General features: G+C 43.3%; 1 protein-coding gene across 1 annotated transcript in view; it reads right to left on the minus strand.

Moving 5' to 3' along the window:
- Positions 1-12,854, minus strand: part of TMEM132C (transmembrane protein 132C) — a 161,187-nt gene that overhangs the window by 61,042 nt on the left and 87,291 nt on the right. The gene's annotated exons all lie outside the window — the stretch shown is intronic.

Consider the following 12,854-nt stretch of genomic DNA (forward strand, 5'->3'; position numbering starts at 1 on the left):
CATTGAAAAATCGTCTCCTACTGGCAGACTCAAATACTTTCATGCGCAACATCGCGAATACCAAAAACGTGTTAAATAATTATTCCCATTATTTTTTCCACCCCATATATACCCCCCAAAAAATATATAATTCTTTCACAATTTCAGAGGTGTCTACATTTTCCAAGCAGTTAGACAAAATGCAAGAAAAATCGTTAGAGAACATTGAAAAAAAAGTGTAAAGATATCGCAAAATGTTGTCTAGTTTTATATAGAAAACACATTTTCTTAAGTAGCAATGTGCAATATGGCAACAAAACAGTGATAAAAATAATAAAACTGGATAAACTGAATAAAAAATTATGCACTTAAAATAAATCAAGAGAAAATTGCTTTTTCTTGTGGTTTAAAACATTCCAAATTGTGTTCTGTTCATTGCCAACTACAAAAAAACCGCATCACAATAACTTTTGAAAATATTTGTTTTTATCTGCAGACATTGCCAAATACTTTTCTGATTGGCCTTTCCATTTAAAGACGTTACCTAGGCACGGACACGTACAATGTACACATACAAAACATCTTTGAAAAAAAGTGCACGCGTAACGATATTCTAAAACGTGATGCAACGCAAGTTGTTTACATTATTTTAACATGGTCCATCAACAGGAATCAATAGCCAAAACAAGTATGAAATCGAATTTGATCATATAACATCCTGAGCAATTTGTGTCAGTAAAAAATACAAATGTATCCGAAGTGTAAATAGTGCAGTTGACAGCTGAGAAAAATATACCTTTTTTCATATTTGTCAGTTCCAAAACATGTGAATGTATTTGTTATTCCACTCATTGCCGTGTCGTCAAGAGCTTGGGCTGGACACGGCAAAAGTTAGAAGGGATGATGGCAGATGTTCACGGATAATCAGAGTGGGAGCCAAGGAATGGAACGCGTCTAAGAGGACATCCACCTAGCAGTTAGAGTGATGAAATCAGCTCTTGTTAACTATTAACGATGTTTATTTTACTAGGTAAGTTCAGAAGCGACATGGCCACAAATGATAGGTCGATGAAGTGGCCTATCACGTGGAAATGTGCAGCAACCAAATACAGTGCTCTAAACGCGTGTTTCGAATCCTCGGAACTTAGACTTTATCTCAGATAGTATTGCACCATTGAGCTAAACATCTTTCTTTTTTTACCAATACGACCAGCTCAAGACCATCAGCAATGGAGGCAATTACAGGACATGAATCCACTCCTCCCGGTGACATTTACAAAACGACGCGACCTGCCTCTTTCTTCAACTGCTCCTTTTAGCATCGACATTGTAGAGCAAGAACAGCTACTCCAGGTTTTCCCATCGTCACACAAATAGCTAAGTGTCCAATATGGTTGAGCACAGTGGTCGCCATTTGGATTTCGGACTCGCAGGGAGGCAAGTTGCGAGAATGGTGTGAGTTTGTGAAATGCCTCCCGCCCTCCCCACCTCACCCACTGCCTCTGCCCATTCAGCAGTAGAAATGGGCCGCAGTTGGTCACGTGCGGTGGGGTAAAGTGTAGGGACTCCCATCTCTTCCAACATTATCTGGTCAACATGGAGGAATAGGCGTGTGAGCAAGCAATTGTACGAGCGGACTTTTTTTGCCAGTACGTTTGCGGTCGTAGATGCGTTCCAAAACAATAAAAGGGGTGCATAATGCGAGAAAAACACGAGGAGACAGCTGCCTGCCGAGTAGCACACACAGTACACACATAACGTATGTATGTTGAACTTCTTTCGCACCGGACAATGTTGTCCCACGTCCGACCAAATAGCCGCATATCCAGAGTCGGGACCACGGAAAAACAGGGTTATTCGGAAAATTATTTCAATTATCTAGGGTTATCTGTGGTTACACCCCCCGAATAAATGAGCGAATCCCCGGTTGGGACCCTGGATATTTAAATGGAGTTTGACCGTACGTTTAATATGGCTGGAAGTGTGTTTTTTTACGCCCTGCCATGAAGTAATAAGTTACAGCACAAACATGTAACTTGCCCTCTAATTGGTCTCGATTTGACAAAAAAAAACCGAAACTTTTCAGGCACTCGATATCTGCCTACTTTAAAAAATGTATTTTAACAGCTTATTTGAAGTGTGAAAACCACGTGATATATTTTCTCTTTAAAAGAATGCAATGCGCATTTACACGTATCATTTGCTGTTTCCCATTTCAGTGCAGTGCAGTCAATAGCTTAACCCTTTAAAGACACCAAAGGATAAAAGGAAAGGCACACATTCAATGTTCAATTGCTCTTGCAAATCACGATTAACTTGCATTAATAAGCACATTAATGCACTCTCTATGCTCATAGAAATACGATGCCTTCCTGATTTACTGACAATTCTCTCCAGCCATTTCAATTCATGTTCAGTTTTTGTCATCCTCCTTTACATTCTGCCTTCCATCATCAATCTCTCGATTGCTGTCGTATTTGCACACCTGACCCAAAAGTGCTTCAGTTTTCAACATCTGGTAACATTTTCTTTCTTTCGCCCACTTGTTCAGGGTAATCATTCATTTTTATTTCCAGCTACGAAATGCATAAAATGCTTCTCCAAAAACCACATTTGAAAAGCCCCAGTCTTCGTATGGTTTCATTGATTTGGATACGTAACACAGGCATTTATTTTACGTGTGGTATTTGGGGATGAGACATTTCACCGTTATGATCTTGGGCGTTCTTAAGTCATCTTTACAAAGCAGGACTATTGTTGATATCGATTTGACTTCGTCTTGTATGCATCCACATTTGTGTTGTGATAAAGGATCCAAAGAATATTGAACTTTTGTCCACAATTTTTTAGATTTCCGATGCCAATTTCTACTTTAGGATCTGCGTGCAGAAGTCTGCTTTGCTCACGATTAGTTGTTTTCTTTACGATAAGATTGATTTCTTTTCTCTAAACAAAGTAATTTCCTCCAAACGTTATCCCAATTGTGCTATGGGTGTCATAGCATGAGATGAAGAAGTATCCATTCAGAGCTCACATGGCAGTCCAACTGATGTTTAGTGCTCATAGCTGGAATTTATCCAAATGCAGAACCAACTAAAAAAAACACCAAAAAAATGTTCAGTTTGTTGTCCTTCCCCCGCACCTCCGAATAGCACGGTCGGCTACGTACGGTGCGAAAGCAGTTCAACATACATACACATACAATGCAAATACTGTACTTTAAAACCAAATCCAAGTACATTTTGAAAGAAGAGGCAGAGTTCTCTGGTTTAAAGTAGATTTGTATTGTGCCGTGTTGTATGTTTACACATTGCACATACAGTAATCGGCTCACTGCACTTGGGAATCCGATTTAATGACTGCGACTGTTTGGATTCAAACCCAGGCTTTCAAAAGCACTGCCAGCTCAGTGCTCGGACCTCTGAGTCACCAGGCCACCTCTTCAATATATTTACAGAGGGGTCAATTTCCATTTCCATTTTTCTTTCCTCAATCAACTCTTCCAGTCCCACGACATTCTTAGCAATTAGTGTGGTGAAGTCGTAACATTTCAGAAGGGGCTAAAATACAATAATACAGCCATGGCATCGCTACCATCGAAGTCCTACTGTATTTTATAAATAGGAATAAATTATACCAAACCCAGCCATGCAGCTGTGGTCCATATGCTTGACTGCTATCAAGGCAATTTTTTTCATTGGATCTGAGATTCAATGTGGATATGGAAGATTTGCTGTGGATTATACACAGAGAGATGGAGCATCGACCGGCATGTGACGCAGATGCATGAATGCCTATCTTATCCCTGTTGCACACGCACACGAGCCAATGCCCTTTTTGACCTTTGCATCGAGTGCCATATATATATGTCGCAGGACCAAAGAAATATGTTCCGTTTATTAGAGGACATTATGGAAACAGAGATACCGCTGGCAAAACCCAATTACTGTAGCCATGTCTGTGTTTGTAAATGTTCATTAACTTGAGACGCAATCAACAGCAGAGTAATTTTGTGGATTTACATCTCCCCATCACGTTCAACGATTTGAGTCAATAGCTAGGTGTTGAAACAATAAAATTCACATTTTCTTAATTAAGGCCACTTAAAAGGTAACATTTGAAAAAGGAAACATGAAAAAATCCAAAATGTTTTCGTATAAAGAGTTAAGTCAAGTTAACCTGATCCAGTAGTGGTACTAGACTAACCAAATGGGGGGCCTAAGCAGAAATTATTATTGACTTTTACATTAATAAAGTGCGAGTGAGATGACGGAAAGGATATAGACAAGAGATATAGCTCTACTGAGAGAAGAGAAATTTACACAAAATATACAGATGTAGTGAAATGAGAGAACAGTTTTACAGACAATGCTTGTGGCCCTAAACTTTTGCTTTGTTTGTTTACATTTAAGCGCCGCCACTGCCCTGCTAATATCAAAAAAGGGAAGGCCTCCATCTCTGTACGAGGTTGTTTCGCACTCCCCCAAGGTATTGGCCAAGTCTCTCAGAGAGGGGCGAAAGTCACCTGGGATGGAACACCTTATGTGCAAGCGTGTTCAACGGTACAACGTTTAAACGAAACCGATACTTAAAATGCAATTTATCGGTGGCTCAGAAAAGCAAAATGTAAAATAACATGAATTAAAGTTTTGTATCAGTTATGGAATAGATTGTGTAAGTATGCAAATACACATGTTTTTTTTTTGTTCATGATAAGAATGCGAGCCACAATGCTCATGCAGGTGGTGTTAATACAAGCTGTACGTTTTAAACATCAATAAAATAAGTACCTGCTTCATTGGAAGTCAACAGCGGTTGCCTTGCATAGAGAACGATCCCTGCTATGGGAATTTAGAATGTCTACCGATAACTTTGGGCCGCCAACAGAGATAATTCGTTTAGCACCGTTACACTATACTTTGATTATAAATCATGCATATTATTATTTTTTAAACCCACTCACGGTAAATTGAAAATACTAAGCTGACAATTAAGACATATGCATGAAAAGCAATTCGAGCGAAAAAATCCACAGCGAAAAACAAAGTATTGCAACATCGATGTTTCTCAAATTTTTTAAAAAAGTCCAGTCAGAGAGTTCCCCTGTTCACATGAGCCACGGGAAGGCGTTCATCTCAGTTGGTGGCCCAGAGCTATTCCACTTTGCAAAGGCAATAGGCAACAGTTCATCCACAGAAAAAGCACTGTTGCTTCTTACAGATAATAACCCCTGCTATTAGGATCTGGAAAGTCTAGCACTAACTCGGGGCCACCAACAGAGACACAGTGAGGGAAAAAAGTATTTGATCCCCTGCTGATTTTGTACGTTAGCCCACTGACAAAGAAATGTTCAGTCTATAATTTTAATGGTAGGTTCATTTGAACAGTGAGAGACAGAATAACAACAAAATCCAGAAAAACGCATGTCAAAAATGTTATATATTGATTTGCATTTTAATGAGGGAAATAAGTATTTGACCCCTCTGCAAAACATGACTTAGTACTTGGTGGCAAAACCCTTGTTGGCAATCAAAGAGGTCAGACGTTTCTTGTAGTTGGCCATCAGGTTTGCACACATCTCAGGAGGGATTTTGTCCCACTCCTCTTTGCAGATCTTCTCCAAGACATTAAGGTTTCGAGGCTGAAGTTTGGCAACTCGAACCTTCAGCTCCCTCCACAGATTTTCTATGGGGTTAAGGTCTGGAGACTGGCTAGGCGACTCCAGGACTTTAATGTGCTTCTTCTTGAGCCACTCCTTTGTTGCCTTGGCCGTGTGTTTTGGGCCATTGTCATGCTGGAATACCTACCCACGACCCATTTTCAATGCCCTGGCTGAGGGAAGGAGGTTCTCACCCAACATTTTAGGGTACATGGCCCCGTCCATCGTCCCTTTGATGCGGTGAAATTGTCCTGTCTCCTTAGCAGAAAAACACCCCCAAAGCATGTTTCCACCTCCATGTTTGACGGTGGGGATGGTGTTCTTGCGGTCATAGGCAGCATTCCTCCTCCTCCAAACACGGCGAGTTGAGATGATGCCAAAGAGCCCCATTTTGATCTCATCTGACCACAACACTTTCACCCAGTTGTCCTCTGAATCATTCAGATGTTCATTGGCAAACTTCAGACGGGCATGTATATGTACTTTCTTGAGCAGGGGGACCTTGCGGGCGATGCAGGATTTCAGTCCTTCACGGCGTAGTGTGTTACCAATTGTTTTCTTGGTGACTATGGTCCCAGCTGCCTTGAGATCATTGACAAGATCCTCCCGTGTAGTTCTGGGCTGATTCCTCACCGTTCTCATGATCATTGCAACTCCACGAGGTGAGATCTTGCATGGAGCCCCAGGCCGAGGGAGATTGACAGTTATTTTGTGTTTCTTCCATTTGCGAATAATCGCACCAACTGTTGTCACCTTCTCACCAAACTGCTTGGCAATGGTCTTGTAGCCCATTCCAGCCTTGTGTAGGTCTTCAATCTTGTCCCTGACATCCTTGGAGAGCTCTTTGGGCTTGGCCATGGTGGAGAGTTTGGAATCTGATTGATTGCTTCTGTGGACAGGTGTCTTTTATATAGGTAACAAGCTGAGATTAGGAGCACTCCCTTTAAGAGTGTGCTCCTAATCTCAACTCGTTACCTCTATAAAAGACACCTGGGAGCCAGAAATCTTTCTGATTGAGAGGGGGTCAAATACTTATTTCCCTCATTAAAATGCAAATCAATTTATAACATTTTTGACATGCATTTTTCTGGATTTTGTTGTTGTTATTCCGTCTCTCACTGTTCAAATAAACCTACCATTAAAATTAAAAGACTGATCATTTCTTTGTCAGTGGGCAAACGTACACAATCAGCAGGGGATCAAATACTTTTTTCCCTCACTGTAGCTGCTCAACACTTCTTTGAGCAGGAAGACAATTTGAGTATATTTCAAGAAAGTCGAAAGGCAATTACGTCAATTTTAAATCACGTATTTTTAATTCAGGTAATTTTAAATGGTTTGTCATCACATGCAAATGTATATTTTGATCTTGGATGAAATATCACATTTAAAATATACTATTTTCAGAAACCATGCTTTTTTCTATGTGTGAGGAGCAGTGCCACACTGAATCTAGCAACGTGAGTTGCATTCTCAGCCACGGCCGACATCAGTGATTGAGTGATACATATCTGAACCTATCCGAGGCACCCTCTTCACAAACCCTCACTGAGCAGTGTGGTGAAATTTGGCCCAAAAGGCCCCATGATTAACATGGCACGGGGGAGGCATTCATACAGGAGTGGATCGACAAAGGGATATTTCCCCCCCTTCGTATGAATTATATTTCTCTTTGAAAGACACTATTGTATCTCGAACAGACGTTTGCCTAGTTGAAGGAAAAAAAAAAGCATCAGTGTAAATATCAGTAAGTCAGCTGTTTCACATTTTCAGTTGTACTTAAATGATAGAACAAGATTATAAACAAATCCCAATGGATGAAGGCCTCCTTCATCCATTGGGATTTGCCTTGTCGGTCATGGGATGTTTTTTGACAATATTTCACCACATTGATCAGTGTGGGTTGGCAAAGGTAGTGCTGATGGGGAAGGGAGGGGGGAGGGTGGATTGGGGCAGGGTAGGGTCCGTTCTGATATCATTGACTGCTGATGTTAACCATGGCCGGGAATCGAACTCGGGTCGCCCAGTTCATAGTGCGGAAAACGACTGTGCCACTGGTCCACTGCTAATCCCTACTATAATCACCCAGGAATGTCTGTCCTTAACGCTCGTGACGTCACTCCACATCGACCAGCCCCCCTCATTAATAATCATGAGCAGGTGACGTCCTCCAAATGGACCCCCACCCCTCCTCATTAATGATCATGAGCGGGTGACGTCATTCAATATGGAGTACCCCCCTCACTAATAATCATGCGCAAGTGACGTCACTCCACATCGAACAGCCCTCCTCATTAATAATCATGCGCAAGTGACGTCATCCAAATGGACACCCCCCCCCCCCCCCCCATTATTATTACCTACTATAATGAGCCAAGAATGTCTGTGTAGAACGCTCGTGACGTCACTTCACGTTGACCAGCCCCCCTCATTATTAATCATGAACAGGTGGAGTCCTCCACATGGATCCCCCTCATTAATAATCATGAGCTGGTGACGTCACTCCACATCGAACAACATCCCTAATTAATAATCATGATAAGGTGACGTCCTCCAAGTGGACACCCCCCCCCCCCATTAATAATAATTAGCGGCTGACGTCACTCCACATGGGGGGGGGGGGGGGGGCGAGGCGCCTCCTCCCCCCTCCTCAGCAACCCTCACTACAAAGGCAGAACCCTCACGTCACGTGATCTCCGTAACGCTGTTGAGACATCAAAGTAAAAAGGACGTCATGATGAACAAGGGATTATAACCTTTAAATGAAATAGGTCCGTGTCACCGTGCCCTTACAAATTGCACACGAATTGATGCAATGAATATCTCATCGCGGTCTGCTTTGCGCTTGCAAGTTTCAGATTTACTGCAATACTCCTGTCCTTGGACGGGCAAAAGGCGAGTGTAACACAATTTTTGTTCCCGGGTAGTAAGTGTTAATTCCTAATTGCTTATGCCTAAAAAGTATATGAAATAGCTATTTTTCCCCACAAACTTTGCTTTTGTGACCAGAACAGTTATATGTAGAAATTTACCTATTTTCAATGAGAAAATGGGCGAATTTGTGTCTTTGCGTTTACGTAAAGTCAGAAAAACCAACATATGAATAAAAATGAACATGTATTTATACTAAAGTAATACAACAAATTACTAAAAAAGATTAAGTTGTTTTTCGAGAATTACGATTATATTGTAAATCACTTTCACGAATCAGCCCCCCAATGTAGTCTCCCATCATGTTCTCGTTATACTGTCCTTGGTAGCGGTGTTCAAAGTCCAGTATATCCTGGTGGAAGCGCTCGCCTTGCTCCTCCGAGTACGCTCCCATGTTCTCCTTGAACTTATCAAGATGAGCATCAAGGATATGGACTTTGAGGGACATCATACAGCCCATTGTGCCATAGTTCTTCACCAGAGTCTCAACCAGCTCCACATAGTTTTCGACCTTGTTTTCGTATAAAGAGTTAAGTCCTTACTATTGAGCTTCTTGGGGAATGCATTGCACACCAGGATCTTCTTTATCTGTGGTCCAACGAAGACACCGGCTTTGACCTTTGCCTCAGACAGCTTAGGGAATAAGTCTTGAAGGTATTTGAAGGCTGCCGACTCCTTATCTACAGCTCTGACAAATTGTTTCATAAGGCGCAATTTGATGTTCAGTGGTGGCATCAGCACCTTCCAGGGGTCCATCAGTGGCTCCCACAGTTGACGTTGTTCCTCCCCACAGAGAACTCGGTCCGCTGTGGCCAGTCCCGCCTGAGTTAGTGCGCCTTGGTGTCCCTGCTGCCCCAAAGGCAAAGACGGCAGGGAAACTTGGTAAATCTGTCTTGGAGACCCATCAGGAATGCCACCAGCCGTACTCATCATACTTCAAGGCGTCCAGCAAGGTCTTGCTGCTGTTGTAATCCTCTTTGAGGTGCACTGAGTGAGCCAGGTGAAGAGATAGGTACTTGTTACCATTATGGGGCAGCGCGGCTTTGAGGCTCCTGGATTAGCTGTCAATGAAGAGGCGCCTTGAACAGACTGGTCACATGGTGGCAGAAGCAGAGCCCATCTTGGCGGGTGAAGAAGCTGCAAAAAGGTTGGTGATGCTTCCTATGATCTGCGACTTGCACACTTTCATCCAACAAGTTACACTGCTTGAGCCTAGACGTCAAAAACTTGTTAAAAATTCCGTCACAGTTGCTGTGATCACTGTTACATTGCATTTATGGCTATATTTTGGTGATTTCTAAACGTTTTTTGGTTTGGCCATGTTTTTGTTTATTGTAGTACAGTTAGACTGATGGCCTTAATCTAAATTTTCTTGTTGTTGTTGTTTGACTTGCATCCCACTGGGATTTTTGCACACAGTGTTGGTGTACGGTGCTTTTTCAGGAATTTTTTGCTGTTTTTTCCATGGATTTTCTGTTTGCACAGTCACATAGTCACTTTAAAATGCTTTCTTGTTCGTGTTTTTGTTTTTTTGTTTGTTGTGGTTGCACCCGATTCAAAAGCCGAATGGCTCACAGGGCTATACCAAAATAAATAAACTGAAATATGTTATCCCGCACAAAAGCACCGCTTTCTGTGAAGCCTGCGCATATGGCTGTCATGAGCAGGGAGTTAAAATGACACAAGCTTAATCAGATAGACAGGAATACAATGGTAAGAGGAAGAGATTAAAAAATACACCAAATTAACATTGTCGTGTTATATTCCACGGGTGATCACCTACACAGACAATTGTCAAGCAAGTGTTGGTTTCTGGTTAAAAGCGGTGAGTTTGAACAAACTTGTCAAATAGAGGACACGTGGCTCATTATCAGCGATTCACAGTGGTAATTGGGACCCATGTTAACTTTTTCAAGTGTGAAGTTTTTTGGTGTACATCATTGATATGACCACTCTTCACTATATGTCAGTTCTCTTCGTTTACAATTAATTCACAAGTCCACTGCCACTTTGAATTCGTTAGGTTTTTTAAAGTTAATGCATGTACTGTATGTTGAACTTATTTCGCACCGTACATAGCCAATCGTGCTAATTGGAGGTGCGGGAGTCTAATCTGCTCATTGGAGGTGCAATTTTATCGAACCCACAAAACGTGTAGCTCAACTGCATTTGATGTATGAGTTGGTAAATATAAAAAAAGTAATTCATTTGTTCAGGAATGCAGGGTAGAAACTCCTATTTTGTCTAGCGGAGGGTACCATGGGTACTACTGGGTGGCCCTTTAAGATTAATTCGATATCTACATTTTCCATTAAATTTCTAGTGCAGGGTACTAATAATATTTATATATTTATTTGATGCTTTGGCCACGTGAGTCAGGCATATGTCTACATATAGACAGTTAAGACTGATCCTGAGACTGATCCTGTGTTGGCATCATTGAGTATGGGGTGCCAGATATAATGATGTCCAGCAAGAGTCACCTGCTGTCCATGTGGACATTTTCAGGCATGACTAGGACTTAACTGCCATAAATATTATCATCGTGCGGTAAAAATAAGCTCATCGCTAACCTGGACACCGTACCGAAGCTGGTGGAACCCGGAATGTTTCTGATGTGTCATGGCCATTTCCATATAATTATGAGTGACTCATGATTGTTTTGCTTGATCGCTTGTGCTGGTGAGAGGGAGAGGCCTGCTGTTTAGCACACCCGTGCTGGTGAGAAGGGCCTACTGTTCAGCACACCCGTGCTGGTGAGAGAGGCCTGCTGTTCAGCACACCGTGCTGGTGAGAGAGGCCTGCTGTTCAGCACACCCGTGCTGGTGAGAGAGGCCTGCTGTTCAGCACACCCGTGCTGGTGAGAGAGGCCTGCTGTTCAGCACACCCGTGCTGGTGAGAGAGGCCTGCTGTTCAGCACACCCGTGCTGGTGAGAGAGGCCTGCTGTTCAGCACACCGTGCTGGTGAGAGGGCCCTGCTGTTCAGCACACCCGTGCTGGTGAGAGGGGCCTGCTGTTCAGCACACCCGTGCTGGTGAGAGGGGCCTACTGTTCATCACACTCGTTCTGGTGAGAGAGGCCTGCTGTTCATCACACCCGTGCTGGTGAGAGGGGACTGCTGTTCAGCACACCTGTGCTGGTGAGAGGGGCCTGCTGTTCAGCACACCTGTGCTGGTGAGAGGGGCCTGCTGTTCAGCACACCTGTGCTGGTGAGAGGGGCATACTGTTCATCACACCCATGCTGGTGAGAGAGGCTTGCTGTTCATCACACCCGTGCTGCTGTGAGGGGCCTGTTGTTCAGCACACCCGTGCTGGTGAGAGGGGCCTGCTGTTCAGCACACCCGTGCTGGTGAGAGGGGGCTGCTGTTCAGCACACCTGTGCTGGTGAGAGGGGCCTGCTGTTCAGCACACCTGTGCTGGTAAGATAGGCTTGCTGTTCAGCACACCTGTGCTGGTGAGAGGGGCCTGCTGTTCAGCACACCTGTGCTGGTGAGAGGGGTCTGCTGTTCAGCACACCTGTGCTGGTGAGAGGGGCCTGCTGTTCATCACACCCGTGCTGGTGAGAAGATGGCGCCGATGATGGTAGCCTCAGCCGGTCGGTGCGCCCTGTTTTGTCTTGTTTTGTCTGTTAATTCAGTGTTTTGCCAAGATTTTCGGAGTTCCCTAACAAGAGACGAACTTTTAAATATCAGGGAAACAATTCCTGTGGATTTAATTCCTACTTTTTTGCTTCCAGCGGCAGAATTAGTGGGAATTCTAGTCAATGCTGCGCTAGGCTTTGTTCAAGCAGCGAAACGCCGCCCAAGGGGTAAACGGTCGGGGGCTCTCGTACGGTTACGCAGACGCAGGATCAGAACAGTGCTTCCGAGCTTTTTCCTCTCCAATGTACGTTCACTGTAGAACAAAATGGACGAACTTCAGCTACTGATGGTGAAAAACAGAGACTTTCTTTCATCTTCTGTTTTGTGCTTCACGGAGACATGGCTGTGTGATTTGATTCCGGACGCTGCGCTACAACTAGCAGGATTCCATCTTGTAAGATCGGATCGTGACATAGCACTCTCTGGCAAGACGAAAGGCGGTGGTATTTGTTTTTACATTAACAGTGGCTGGTGTGTAGATGTCACAGTGATTCTGCAACATTGTTCTCCGCTCCTTGAATCAATTTTTTATAACCTGTAAACCTTTCTACTCGCCTCGCAAGTTCGCGTTGCTCATTTTGGTCGGAGTTTATTTGCCGCCGTGTCCTCAGGTTAAAGAGGCCCAACGCATGCTAGCCGACCAG

The sequence above is a fragment of the Petromyzon marinus genome, chromosome 5 (assembly GCF_048934315.1).
Source record: "Petromyzon marinus isolate PM22_M1 ecotype Great Lakes invasive population chromosome 5, UKy_Petmar_22M1.pri1.0, whole genome shotgun sequence".
Lineage (NCBI taxonomy): Eukaryota > Metazoa > Chordata > Hyperoartia > Petromyzontiformes > Petromyzontidae > Petromyzon > Petromyzon marinus.